The 15,107-nt window shown below is 43.7% G+C and overlaps 1 protein-coding gene across 4 annotated transcripts in view; it reads right to left on the bottom strand.

Annotated features, from left to right (window-relative positions):
* TSPAN4 (tetraspanin 4) overlaps nucleotides 1-15,107 on the bottom strand; it is an 878,022-nt gene that overhangs the window by 458,621 nt on the left and 404,294 nt on the right. For 2 of the 4 annotated variants that reach the window (XM_059722561.1, XM_059722562.1), the window contains one exon: nucleotides 10,925-10,972. The exons of the other annotated variants lie outside the window; for them this stretch is intronic. The gene's annotated coding sequence lies outside the window, so the exon portion shown is untranslated. The remainder of the gene's footprint in view (nucleotides 1-10,924; nucleotides 10,973-15,107) is intronic. 4 annotated transcript variants of the gene reach the window in all.

Genomic DNA, 15,107 nt, shown 5'->3' with positions numbered 1-15,107 from the left:
GATAGCTCACAGGGTGGGAACAGAGACTGCAGATCAGTCCATGATGGGGAGATAAATCCCTCACACACCAGCTTTCATGAAGGAGAACAATAATAGGGATTATATCCTCCCACAGAAAAGGGAACCCTTAAATCTTAATGGATACAGGTAAGGAGAATGTGGGACTGACAGGTCCCCCTTCTTCCTAATCCTGCCAATTTACCTGTCTGCACACCACACACCGCCTCTGCCTTCTCAAACTGCTCCTAATTCCTATCCTTCCCTTTGACCTGCCCCCTTGTCCTCTTCCTACTCCTTGTGGGTTTTCTGCTATGCTCAGATTACAGTCTCCCCAAATAAAATAAATACATAAAAGCTTTTAGAGGCAGATTCTCCTCTCCTTCCCATCTAGATTTTTGTCACGGGTTCAAATTAATGCTAACTGAACAGAGAATAGCATCATGGCGGCTGCATATCTCCTTGAGCTATGCAACCCAAGGTGAAAACTGGACATGCTTCTGGCTACTCCCCATGTGCATGTAGCATGTGATCTATCTGCATTAGAGTCACACATATACTGTGAGGCAAGCTCTTGCTCGACTATTCCTTCAGTGTTGTTTCTTGAAAGATGCCAAGGGGTGAATGGCAAGCTGCTAGAGAGCATTTTGGGCACAAACTGGGCCATGACCCCAGGTCTGGGGAGAGAGGGACAAACCACGCTAGAAAAAAAACTTAAGATCTATCAATCTCAAGAAAAGCTGTTGGGGGAAAGCAGGCGGTGAGGGGAAGGGGCCTGTATCTAAGCAACACCTTGCTTCAGTGGAACCAAATCTGGAACAGCAACCCCAACCTGCACCACTAGGCAGACCTAATTAGAGAGCAAAGGTGGATTTTAGAGAATGAAGAATTGGCCTATAAATAGAAATGGGCTCTCAACCTTAACTATTGCAGAGCTGGCACTTCACTCTAATGTGGCAAAGAAAAAGCAATTGGCTAGTCTGATTTAATCTCTTGGTCTAATTCAGTCCTCTGAAAGTGAACCAATGAATTTCAATGGGCTGTGTATCAGACCCCGGTGTAACCCCATTTAAACTGATGAAGTACTATTGAGACATTACTGGATTAAGCAGTGATGAATGAATCCCTATATTAATATCTCCCCTCTGGAGATATTTAGAGATACCCAGGTACAGTTAGCATTTTAGTTTTACCATGAGAAAATTCTGAGACATCACATAGCATGGCTAAATTAGTGGCTAAATTTTGTATACTTCCAGCAATACATAAAGGATACCTGCCCGCCTCACCTCCTTTCTCCCCAGCCCCCCACCAAGAAATGCAGAAATACTTTAGTGGAAACCCTGTTCCTCTTTCCTCCTGCCCCACCCTCTGAATAGCTCAATGCAATGATAATATGTCTAATCCATGACCTCTGCAGCACCCATTGACCAGGAACCATAATTTTTGTTGTAGTGACATCTTAAAATTGGTTGAAATTCAAACCTCCAAAATCCCATTGAGTTCCCACATGGACAAAGTGTTCTTTGCAAGCAGCTCCCACTGCAGGATTGAGACTTAACTTCTCACTTAAGATTGCTTGTGTGCAAAGCTATGAATCCAAAAAATAAACAGCAGCAAAGCAGGGAAAGTGTTAAGAGATAGCAGCAAAGAATGTATTATGATGGCTAAGCACTAAACCAACAAGGTACTCAAGAGCAATTTGCCCTAGAGAACATTTGTCCATCATATTCCCTGCAGTAGGAGGGTAGGGTGAAACCAATGGTGGTTTTAGCTTTCCTGTGGCTTTCACAGACAAGCTGTTCCCAAAGTTTATCAGTTTCTAAATGAAAAGTAAAAGTACTATGTTACATATTACAAGTTAAAAGCAAATCTTTTCCCCTTGCAGATTTTATACCTTACTAAAAATGAAGTAGTGCTTAGGTGTATTAGTGAAATACAGTTATTATTCCAGCTCATTTCACCAAGAACTTATCTGGAATCCAAGCACTAGAGAGCAAAGATTTAGAAGCAAGGTTTACAAAAAGCCCTCAGATGTGCAACTCCCCACACACAACATCTTCCCTAAGCTTTTAAGTCTCCAAATAAAGAGGGACAAATCACCAAACATAATTCAGTAAGACGATTTCTGAAGAAGACTGTAATATAGTAGGGTAAATGCCTAAGGGGAAATAAGTAACTTGGGGGCCTAACTCCAGACACCTGAAAGGGATCTATTTTTTTCAGGAAATTGTGTCCTTTTAGGGCCTCTCAAGTTGGGTACCAAAAAACGGAGGCATTCAATATCACTAGAAACTTTTGAAAAATGTTGTCTGTATAATGATTTATGAGGGGAGACATATGATGAAACAGTGCATCTTCCTTATAAAATATTCTGTAATAACCATTATTCATTCAGGGCAGGAGTGCTCAGCTCCTGGCCTATCGGCAAGATCTGGCCCCCAGAGCTGTGTCATCTAGCCTGCAGGGCTCCCCACAGACAGGGCAGGAGACAAGCATGGGCGAACTAGGTAGCCACCTGGGGCCTGGACAGAAAGGGGGCCTAAAAATGGTGCAAATAATGATTATCATCATCATCATCTCTGGTGAAGGGTGGCCCAATACTAAATGTTCGCCTGGGGCCACCAAGAGTCTAGGTACAGTGCTGCCCACAGATCTGTGGGGAGTCCTACAGGGGATGGTCCTGTGTGTTAGATGAAATGCACAGGGTGGTGGCAAGACCCAATCCTTGCAAGGCAGGGGAAGCATGGGACCCACAGGGCTGAGCAGGGGCAGCGTGATCTCCCCAGAGTCCGATCCCAACCGGATGGGGGCAGCATGGGACCTGGCCAGAACTGAGCTCTGGAAGCCCCACACTGTCCCCACCCAAACATAACTGGGCTCTGGCTGAGCAGAGGCAGAACAGGGCCTTGGGGCCTGGGCCTGGTATGCAGCCTAATCCAGCCTGAAAACCAGCCCTGCTGCCATTCACCTGTCCATTGAGGCCAAAACTGTGAACATCACTGATTTAGGGACAAATAGGAAGCCACATACTGAGAATTTCAGATGGATTTACTAATTTTCTGTGTGCAATGCAAACTTCAGCCATTACAACATAATGTAAATATTAGAGGTGCACCAATAAATCAGTCCATATTGGATCATCACCAATAAAAGCAAAATTGACATTATCAGCAATTGGCTTTTTTTGGGCGATATGGCTGATAATGTCACTGATAAATGCCCTGTGCATGCATGCAGCCACAGTATGCATGCAGCCAGGAGTGCAGCTAAACAGCTTGGAGTGCAGCGTCTGGCCAGTAAGCCTGTGGCGGGGGGGGGAAGAAGTGTGGGGAGGCAGGTCGAGGCCTCCATGGCGAGGGAGGGAATGGGGCAGGCGGCTCATCCAGGAGGCGCAGAGGCAGAAGGAGGGGGTGCTCCCACCTCTTTGTGCACCCCCGGGGAAGGTAGGGGGCATGTGGCCCCCAGATTAGTGCATGGGGCAAGGGCAGGCTGTTCACTGTGGGCTCAGGGCTGGGGGTGGTGCCAACCTCTTCCCAGTGTGGGGGTTCGGTCAGAGCTGCACTCAGGGTGGGCGAGGGCAGGGCAGGTTGAAGCAGCACTGAGAGGGGGGGGTCATAGGGGAACTACAGCAAATTTTGTGGTGGGTGTAGCCCCTCCTGTAGCCACCTCTCCCAGCGGTACTGCTGCCCACCCCAAGCACAGCCCCAGCCCAGCCCCCCCCAGGAAGAGGCCAGTGCAGCACCTGGCCCCGAGCCTGCATTGGACAGCCCACCCTTGCCCCGCACATAAATCCAGGGGGCACATCCTCCCCATGCCTCCCCCAGAGATGCACACAAAGGCGGGAGCCACATCCACATGCCTCCTAGATGAGCCCATGGCTCTGTTCCGCACCCCACCCCACCCTGGCTGGGCAGTGCCTGGCCTTGCCCCTGCCCTGCTCCCTCCCTCACCGCAGGGTCCTCGATCTGCACCCCCACGCCTCTTCCCTCCCCCTCCCCCATGCTCCTTCTCCCCCACAGACTTACCAGCTGGATGTTGCTCTCTAAGCTGCGGGACTGCATATTGGCTATCAGATCGGTATCAGCAGATAAGCCTGGTTAATAATCCATTGTTATCGACCAAAAAAAAATCTTTATTGGTGTACGCCTACTAAATACCACAACACTGAGAGTTGTTCAGTTGGGTTTTTTTACTCTTTAAGATGCACTGCAAAACTGTGGTTCTGCCTATAAGGGAGAAATGAAGGAAGATCTGACAGCTGCCCTAATTCCCACCTCTTGCTGGCAGTGCCCAGAGGAGATGGCATAAGAATCTCCCATAGGAACGTACACTTACAACAGAATCCAACACAGGTGGTTTATTCCATGCTCAGTCCCCAAGTTAATTGTTTTGTTATTTCTTTGCTTTCCATCAGCATGCAAATGTAAAACATGAGTAAGAACACATGAACAGGTACTTATTTCTCATTTTCCTATATGGATGGTGTACTCAAGACCCAATGCCAATCTAAAAATTATGCATAATAGAATAAGAAACACACACACAAGGGACCAAATATGCAATCAGGCCCTTGGACTGCCTAAGCGCCATAGGCATTTGTGCCTGCAAAGGTGTAATTACTGAATCCAGTCCAAAAAAGACTGAATACCCTCAGCTCTCAAATGACTTCTAAAAGATTTTGTCTATCTGGAGTTAGCCCCGATTCAACCAGGAATAGGTGTACTTCAACTGAAGGTCACTTGCAGCATAGGCAAAGAAAGGGGGAAATTGAACTCCCATTGAGCAAGCTTCATTTCTTAAAAGGATGAAAGTTGAAAATTGTTTCTCTTTTAACCAGCATTTCATTTTATATTGATGCCATCAAACTGGGTGCTGGCCACTGCCACTAAATGCCAAATACAGATGAAATACTCAATACCTCTCAGAATATTCTTAAATCCTTGCAAGATCAGAGTCATTTGGAATTTAAATTTCTCTATTTTGAAGGTGCAAGCAGATGCTTAATCATTAATAATTGCTTCTGCAATATCATAGGCAAAACATTCTTTGCGCACTAAAACATTTATCCTTAATGAAAATCTAAGGATTGTGTCTGCAGATGCAGTATATGAACCCATATACTTGACAAAGTTTTCTATTACATGTAGAACAAAAGCACCAAAATCCTAGCCTTAATGTAATGTTAGATCTGGGGAATCAGCCTCAAAAGAATCCCAAAAGTTTAGGTTTCACACTCAAACATAACTCTACTCCCAGTGGGTTTGCCTTCAATTTTGACCTCCTCCTATCACTGAGTATTGTTCATCAGATAATGTGACATGCAGTGAAAACTGGGATTTCTTCACACATTCTTTCAGATATGCTCTTCCTCAACCTAACTCACCTCTCCCCTCATTGTTCTCTCTCCTCATCCATTCTGATTGTCACAGTCCTGCATCCAAGGTTCATTTTTTTTGTGCTCTGTGATGCACTCACACCACATTCAGTGAGAAAAATTTACTGGACACAAAGAATTACCAGGGCAGGAAGAGGCAATAGCATTTGTAGATTCCACCCAGAGGTTACCATTTATCTGCAGGTAAAGGTAGGATCTCCAGAAAAGATTCAATGAGGCCTGAAGGCATGTGACCAGAACAGGAATGATGACAGAATGGGAGGACTGTGTCCTCAAGTAATACAGGAGCACGGGTGGTTGTCCAACATGCCTCAGGCCAATTTCTGGATGTATCTGGCCTCCTAATTTATTCAGTCATGATGCCTAAGCCATGCCCATTGCAATGTAACTCAAGAAGAAGTATAGCATCCTATGCCCAGGGTTTCTTTGTTCCTCTCTAGGTTCTGGCACCAGAAATACACAACAAATCAGCTGTGCCACTTACTACTTACTGACTTATTGTATAGGTCAAGCTCCCCTAAGAAGCCAAAATATCAAGAATCCTACCTTGGCCTTTGCCCTGAGAATCCCTTGGTAAACATTAGTGATCACTAAACCTCAGACAGACTTTGCTGTTAGCATGAAAAGGAAATTCAAATTTATCTCTATTCATGGTTTTGAAATGGCAGTAACTTGCACAGCAACATAAATAAATCATATCATGGCAGCTATTGAAAGATATAATCTCTGCGTTCCTAGAGTAATGTAAAAATTCCCAGTCAGATCCCTTAGTAAACAAACTAGTAGAAACAGGATGATCATACATTACATCTACTAGACTTAAATGCAGATGTTCAGTATTTTAAAGCTGCTAAATGGAATTGCACAAAACAGCATTCAACAACAGCAAAATAATTTCCCCTTACTTTCTCTGATTTTTTAATTATATTTTGAACATTGTGTAAAAGAAGAGCCTCTTTGGTTATACAAATGAATAGCAGCATGTGTCTCCTTTATCACAAAATTTACCTCAGAAACCATTGCCCTCGATAAGACATTTTTCAACACCTCCAGGGACGACAGAGAAAGAAACAGAAACTGTTTTCTATGTGTATGAGAATCAGTCCCCAGTTAGATGTAATTGCGTAAACTGGCTTAAGGCTGAAAGTTCTTTTTGCATATTTGCATGTAATTGCCTGCTCCCCTCTCATCTTCCAAGCATTCATTGTCTGCAACATAATCATTTGAGGAACAGATTTTAAACAATGGGCTGTATCCCTGTAACCCACTTAGACATGTTTGAAAATCCAATGGTCAGTGTTTAGTGAAATTGGGCACTGACAGACATGATGGTTTTTCATGCAATTGGCCACCAAAAGCACTCTACAGCTATGCACTGAGAAAAATGTTCAATTGTGCGACTATCTGAACCTTCATTACATGAGGATTCAGATGAAGGTGCTCCAAAGTACAGTGTGTTCATAAACGTCCGTCAGTACAAGGCGAGAGCAGAACTAGGCTGCCATAGCCCAGCTGTGCTCCTGGCCTTGTCTTCAAAATGGGAGGGGGAGAAGGGAATGAGTTCAGTTTGGGGGTGCCCAGCCAACACTGGAGGGTGGGGTTGGATGGACTGGAGCCCCCCAAGGTAGGGGCTCCAACCTTTCCCCCAACTCCAGAGCAGGCTGGGGAAAGCCCCAAATGGATCTCCCTCCTCTGCCTTCCCCCCGCTCCCATCCAAACACAGCATGAGAACTTGGAGAGGGGGCCAGGGATAGGAAACAGATGCTGCAGACCTGTAGCCTCTCTCTCCGAATCAGCTTGAAATGAAGCTCAATCACCCACCCCCCAATCCAAGAGCAAACATTTGTTGGTTCGGGAGGGCCAGTTTAACTCATGGCGCTTTCTATAAAGTGCCATGAGTTAGACCAGGAAGCTGCATGTCTGTCAGTGCCTATAAATACACTCTTAATTGCTTTGACTGGATACAGTCTGGTCTCCTCTGGAAAGGGATATTTTCCAGGGAAATTTAGAATGTATCAAGTTTTTACAAAGCTTTAGTAAGTTTAGATCTGGATTCAGCAAGGCACATAAGCATATACTTAACTAAGCACATGAATAGCTCTATTTTAAGCACATGCTAAAAAACTTTGCTAGAAAAGGGCCAGAGACGGGAGCCCCTCTGTTCAAGTCTTACATAAGGAGCAATTTGTCCTCCCAAATTAAATATGAATATCCAAAATTATGAAGGAGGATATTGCATCTTATCAAAATGATTGCCAAAAAAGAGTCTCCTCTAGATCAAGTGATAGAAAGATTATTTGGGCCTTGTACTGTAGGGGCACCCAGAACTCTTAGTAACTCAGTAGCTCAGTTCTGGATGAAGCTCAGACACAGGAGACCCTGGTTTCCCTGTAGTTCTTCATTTCATTAAAATTAGTTTCTTTCCTCAGATTACAATTCTGGCCAGAGCTTGGTAGCATAAAAGGAAAACAAAAATTTCCTAGACCAGCAAACAAATATCCATACTCATCTGTCCATTCACATCTGAAGTACATGAAAGATTGGAAGTGGAAGTATGGCAAGGAATTGAAGCTCCTTTATTTGTCAGAAATGAGAGGGAAAAAAGGGTGTCCACAATTATTGAAAGTTTGAGGCATCAGTACTAAAGCCTCTGCTAGATAGCCACAATGCAAATTGAGATCATGATTGCATTGTGATGAACCTGCCTTCCAACTGTGTGTACCCTGGGTCATCAAGCCTCATCATTTTACCTTGAGAAAGAAAAAAAAAGTGTTGTGTGTTCTCAAAATTGATATTCTTTCATCATTATCACAGAGGTTGGTATATATTTCAAATTTCCTTAGAATGACTTAAAATCTCTTAAAAAGGGCACACTACAGCATTTGGCCTTTCTTTATAGTTCAGTGCTAACTTATATGCTCCAGATTCCTTGTAGATACCTGATATTATAAGGCCAATGATTAACGTAAATGATACAGGGTAGGTTCATAAGATCAGGTCCATGGCAGGCATAAATTCATTTCTATGGAGCTCAACCTGTTTGAACCTGCTGAGGATTTGGCTCATTTATTTTCAATCAGTAATTCCTGCAGCAAAACCATGTTTCTTGGGACAGCTAGGTACCAGGCCAAAACATAGGAAATTATCACAGGAATAATGTAAAGAAAGTTGCCAAAGAGCTTCCTGCACACAGAATAAGTGAAAACATTTTATCTTATGCTCTGTCACTTTTAAAGCTTCCTAAAGTTTATATTAAACTGTTCCAACATTCAGCTCCCTTACACTAAATAAACCCAGTGCATTGTAAAATATTAGAGTTACAGTCGCTCATTAGCATTATATACTGGACAGCTCCATTTTCATTCCATTTCAAGCAAATGCGAAAAGTTTTTTACTCCCCATTTGACATCTATTTTTGTAGAGGCCAACGTCATTATTATTATTACAGCATCTGTAGTTCTGGCTGCATTTTAATCAGAGGTGATCTCTTATTTAATTATGGAAGAGAACAAAGGTATAACAGGTCACCCCTATATAAGCACAGCGCAAACTTAAGACACTCTAAAGCTGTCATTTGTTTCATAGCTTCTACTTCTAAAGAAGTTTCTACCTGGAAAACTGATTAGCTGGGGAAATGGCTAGCTCAAAAAGTTCTAACTACAAAGAACTTTGAAAAGATGTTGCAGTCGTGTTACTATAAAATCTACAGCTGCCATTCAAAGATCTTCTCCCTTACCCTGGAGCAAAAGCTACAATAATTTTGTAACTATACTGGTAACCAAACAGTGGCACTGAGAGAGCTAAGACTGAGAAGAGCTTTGAGCTTTTTCACACCAAACTGGTAGAAGAAATTAGTGTCAGAGCTGATGTTCTGGTCTCTTCTCTTGTGACCAACGCTGGTGTAGTTTCAGCTATAAGTAGTATACAAGAGGATACCAAGTAATAAATAAAAGAAAATATCACAAAGAGAAGTAGAAAAATTATCTAGAACAACAGGCAGTATAGACAATGTTTTTCTGGGCCAGACATTGCTTATTAATATAACAATATTTAAAAAAGAGATAAGCAATCTCGCTGTAGCTTTAACTTGCCTCTGTATGTCACACAGCTTCCTTTCCCATGCTTTTCCTATAATGTTATGTACAGTCAAACCTGATAATATCACTCCTCTTCCTATCACACTCCACTTAGTACCACAGGTTTCACCATCAACGATTGGCTTCCATATGTAAAAATACACAGAAAACCCTCCATTTATTGTCACTCTAGACATTGTCACAAACCACTCAACATCAGCTTAAGTCATCTCTGCTGGAAAATGTACCTCTTAATATCAGAATCATCAACGGCTATTCCAAGATTGAATTGGTTAGCAGACCATTATCAGCAAAGTTATTTGCCTTTTTGAAGAAACTGATGTAGAAAGACAAAACATTTAACAAAAAGGCCCAGAAAATGGGTGAAGTTCAGGTGAAGCAGCACTGGGTAGGGAAGGGGCGTTAAAAGGGCTTCAGCACTCTTAGCTTTTTGTGCAGCAATATAGGCTCTCTTCCCTTCAACTGATCAGTCTACAATTTTTTACCACAGCATTATATTTATGGTTTTTACATCATTTCCTCTGCCACATATTAAACAGATGGCCCAGTCGGACGCTGCACAAGCTCACAGAAATATACAAAGGCACAGAGCAGAAATTTTAGCTCTTCCAAATTCATAGCTATGCCACCACCCTCCACAAAGTGATTGGAACTCAAGTGGGTGTGAGTTGTGCAGATACCTGGGCACAATACACACTCAGAATAAAAGCTGTCTTTTAGCACTTGAGGGCATCTTGTGAAATTGCTCCTTAATCTCATGCCTCCACCTGATGCACAACCCCTGCTGTTGTCAGCTCTGCTTACTATCACAAGCTTCTTTCAGTCCAGTGCACACGGTATTATCAAGGTTTGACAAAAGCACAGCAATGACACTACACATACTGCTTCTCTGCATACTGCTTTAGCTCTACTCATTACCAGTCCATTACCTCCAGTACTGCAGAGCCTAACTGTGAGGCCTTTTACTGAGGTTATGGATTTATGTAGATCTTGCACAATATACCATTGTATTTGGATGTACAGTCCAATTTTCCTATTATGAATGTCAGCCCTAAATAATGGCAATGGTTATCCACTGTGTTCCCATAACTATGACATCATCTACAGACTGCAATTAAGGGAACAGCCATGCCTACCTCACTGATTGCTTTCCTGTAACCATGGATTCCTGATTAAGATAAACATGCTGTGGAAACAAAGTATATTCCACATTATTTACAGGTGCCTAGTACATGGGAGATGTGTATTTTCAGATCTTATCTTACATTTTCAAATTGGCCTTACAAGACAGATTTTACATTACACTGGTTTATCACAATATATGAGATGCTGGTGCAGTGCTTTATGTCAGATGAGTACCAATGAAAAGCAGTCCAAAAATAAAACGGGATTTGAAAAGAATATATCATCAATGAAAAGAGAAGACACTCACCTGGACTTATGTTGCTTGTATGTATCTTTCAATGTGCCTTGGGAAAACCTGGTTGGGAAGGAGAGGGGAATATTATCCAAATTTTGGCATTACAAAATGAAAATGCTATAAGAGAACAAAAATAATATATATTTCAGACATGAAAAGAATGCCTAGAAAGTGATCTCAAATTCCACAGGCACAATAAATACCATTCCTAAAAAGGAATTTAGCCCACAGAAGGTCAAACGTGAGGATAATTATTGTTATTCAGAGAAGAGGTCCCATGGAGATAAATCACAATTTACCATATTATGATGTATTATATTAAAAGGGCCTTATAGTTCAGCCTCCATTTAAAGCAGGGGTGGGAAACTATTTGGACCCAAGGGTCACTTAGGGAGTTTGGTGAGCTGTCATGGGCTGGGTCTGCACTATCCCAGACCCCAACAGCTCACCAAAACTCTCTAAGTGGCTCTGCTCAGCGCTCAGATGGGATGGGGCTGCAGGAGAGCGGGAACCAGTGTCTGGGAGCAGGGCGTGCAAACAAGGCCAGGATCACGGTGTCGGGTCTCGAGGTGCTGACAGTGTGGGGCCAGGGCCTGGAGCAGAGCCATGATCTGCTCCCCACACATCCCTGTGACAGCCAGGGCAGGGATGTGCGGGGAGCAGGACACGGTTCTGAGCCAGGCCCTGGCCTTGCACTGTCACCTCCCCGTGATCCTTGGGTCCCCATGGAGATGGGCCGGGACCCATGCACGCAAGGCATGCAATCAGAATGGGGCCGGGAGCAGGCAGGGAGCTGCATCCAGGAGCGGGATAAGTGGATGGGACCAGGATCTTGCGGTGGTGACAGCGTGGGCCTGGGTCCTGGGGCAGAGCCACAATCTGCTCCCGCATGCCCCTGCCCACAGAACCAGAGCCCATTGCAGGGACATACAGGGAATGGATCACAGCTCTTCCCTGAGCCCTGGCCCCACACTGTCACTACCCCAAGATCCCACCCTGTGATCCCAGGCCAGCCCACTCATCCCACTCCTGGATACTGCTCCTCGTTCTCCCACCGCCTCATCCCATCTACCCAGCTGAACACCCTACCTGTGTGGATCCTTGGTGGTGGGTGCCAGGTGGACAGGCAGGGGTGTCCAAGCAGCAGAGCCAGTCCAGCACCGGTGGTAGATGGAAGAATCTGCCACTGCCGGGCTGCCAAGAAACAAGTCTAGCAGCCCTGCTGTGCACCAGGGGGTGGCAGAACCAGCTGCAAAAACACCCTGGCACAAGCTGCCCCCCAAGCCTGGGCCAGGCAGGGCCAAGAGACCCATCATGAGCCAGACAAAATTCCTTGACAAGCTGGATCTGGCCCACGGGCCATATTTTGCCCACCCCTGATTGAAAGGGTAACCCCGTTTATGTTCTTCCCTGCATACTGTAGCTGCCATGCTGGATTGCAACAACACTCTTAAGAAAGCCACCAAAAAGCCATCCCTTTTTGAACAGTTCCTTCCTGGTGCATGAAATGGAGGCTGGGATACAGACAGAGCTACTGACTCAAAACATTTTGCTGCCATCAGTCCTTCTGCCATGACTGAATCCTAGAAAATCCCAGTATAAGAAGCAGGAAAAAGTAATACAGACTGCTTTTAAGACACATACTCTAATGAAGGCAGGGGGATTGCCTTGTGACCAAAATTAGAAGTCTAAGCAGGAAGGGGGTCCTAGTCCCTTTGAAAGACAGTAACCAAACCCTAAAACACACTCAGGAAGGATGAGGGGGTCTGTGGAAGTGAACTACCTTCATGGATTTTGCTTTTAGATCTCTCAGTATCTTGTGCTGCTGATTTAAGTAAATATGTTTAAGTACCTTTGCATGGTCCTTGGAAGGTATATATAAAAGTTTCCTCAGCCAGTGAACACTGAGGGAGAACACAACTGAACAAATGGAAGAGCTTAGGAAGGATGTGGAACTGCTTCTAAGGTCAATGTCACTGGACTACAATGTCTGTACTCCTCAAATGGGCCAGATACAGGGTCTATGCTTGCCGACTGTGCCTGAGACCCAGATGAAGATCCAACAGTTGGATCCTTTTGCAACAGACTGGTAGCCATTTAGAGAGTAAGATTGCACTAGTTTGTGAAGAATAATGTTGTCTTTTGTCCAAATGGAGCCTAAGTGTCTTGTTTTGGTGACTGGAGGGAAAGGCAGGGGTGGGGTGTTACATCAGCTCTGATATAGACCCTGCTGTATTGCAGGATCTCCTGGACCCAGATTGATTGAAACACCAGGAAAAGGACTCTGGAGATGACAGCTTGGTTAAGGGGAAGATAGATCACTAGTAAAACAAGAACAAAAATGCAGAAACAGGGCCATCATAGATAATGTTCATCAATAAAGCTTACAACCCCCACATCTACCATCATGTCTTTGGTTCATCAAAAGATCTGTCTGGCCACTGGCTCAGATAGAGTACTGCTGTCCAATTCACAACAGTGTAGAGCAACAAAAAGACCAAAGTATTTCATCATTCCAGTCACAATGCTCTGATTAAGAATCTATAAAATTCCTCCCTGAAACTGTTTCCAAGATGGTAAGTCAGAAATACCAGCTGATGATCGCATCTGGCAAAGGAGTGTCTTTATCAACTACCCCTGCTCTCCTGATGCCTGATGAAACCTCAAGCCCATCATAACCCTGGCCACCTGCAAAAACAAAGCCTTTATTGGTGGCTACTGCTGCAATGCTTTATGTTCCGTATTTCTACTCTGGCCTTGGGCAGGTGTGTAGAAACCCAAGCCATGAGCTTTCAAAGCAATGGGCAAAGTAATCTCTGATAAAACACACTTTCACTTGTGTTAGTTGCCTCTCTTTCTCTCATCAGCCCTTGTGTTCATTTCATCTGCCTCTTGGATGTTATTTTCAAGCTGTCAGGGCCTGTTGTCTGCTTTATGTTTGTACAGCTCCTAGCACAATGGGGCTGGACATGTTTAAGTTCTCTACATGCTACTGCAATGTTTTTGGGCACTGCAGCAGCTTGGTATTCCCCTACAGAGAAACTAGTGACAGTACCCAGGGTACTTTTCTTACAAAGACTGGGATCTTCAAAGCTACCTGGTTCGTTCATATACCCAATTCCAAACGATTTCTCAATCACCGAGGAGACTTTGGAATTTCATCGAAAATACTGTTTATTTAAAAAAAAAGGAGGTCAAAGTGGCATGCTGGCAATACCACTCTCCAGCCCTTCACTTAAGAAAATACCAGTAACAGCTCTTTTGTTTAACAAATATTTCATAAGACCCTGCACTCTTTAAACCAAGAAGCTGCTCTAGCACACTGTTACTTTCTTCTGCTCAGGTTCCTGGGAGACCGGTGGATCCACAACTTGAGCATTGCAATAACACCTCCGCCCAATAATCATCATTATTAATGCAGGGAGAGAATCCAGCAAAGAGTCTACCATTAAGAATTCTTGCTGCTCACAATTTCTGGACCATCATGGCTACAGCGTCACTCTTACACTATATGCAATACACAATATGCAAAACAATGCTAAAGCAACAGTAACAGAAGGGGGAAAGGTGTTGGTTTGGGGAGGAGGGTTGGGGAGGGGTGTTGCCAAACCCAGTAGTAAAGAGTAGGAGAAATGACTGTTTCATGAGATAGCCTCAAATTATAGAGCAACTATAATGTGGAATAAAGAAGTGCTGTCACAGAGGCTTCCCCAATACAACTAAAACATATATTGGCACTGCAAGATTGATAAATCTGCACCTTCTACCTTTTTAATCCTCAATACGTTCATTTTCACACTACGATGGAGCTTCTCCTACCATATACCCCTATGCCCACACAACTGCCAGCAAGTTAGACTTGAAACCCACCTCTTCATTCTGGCTAGTGTAAAAATAACTGAATTGATTAAATATTGAATAGACATTACCTGCACTTTATTGTTTGTTTTTGCCATTCTGTTTTTATTGTTTTATTACCCTCTAAAATGCCTGAACATAAATGACATACTTATTTGTTTTGGCCTTTCTTATTCAGCAAATATTAGGTTTTCTAATATAGCCAGTGCTTTAAGTCATCTGTTTTTATACAGGTCCCATCTGAATGTAGGATATTGTTCTGTTCTTAATATCCATAGCAGGTGCTAAAACCATAGATGCAAAAATATAATTATACTCTGATATTATAACCCATTGA

The sequence above is a fragment of the Alligator mississippiensis genome, chromosome 2 (assembly GCF_030867095.1).
Source record: "Alligator mississippiensis isolate rAllMis1 chromosome 2, rAllMis1, whole genome shotgun sequence".
Lineage (NCBI taxonomy): Eukaryota > Metazoa > Chordata > Crocodylia > Alligatoridae > Alligator > Alligator mississippiensis.
The sequence above is the reverse complement of the archived record's forward strand: the minus strand, read 5'-3'. Positions and strand labels throughout refer to the sequence as shown.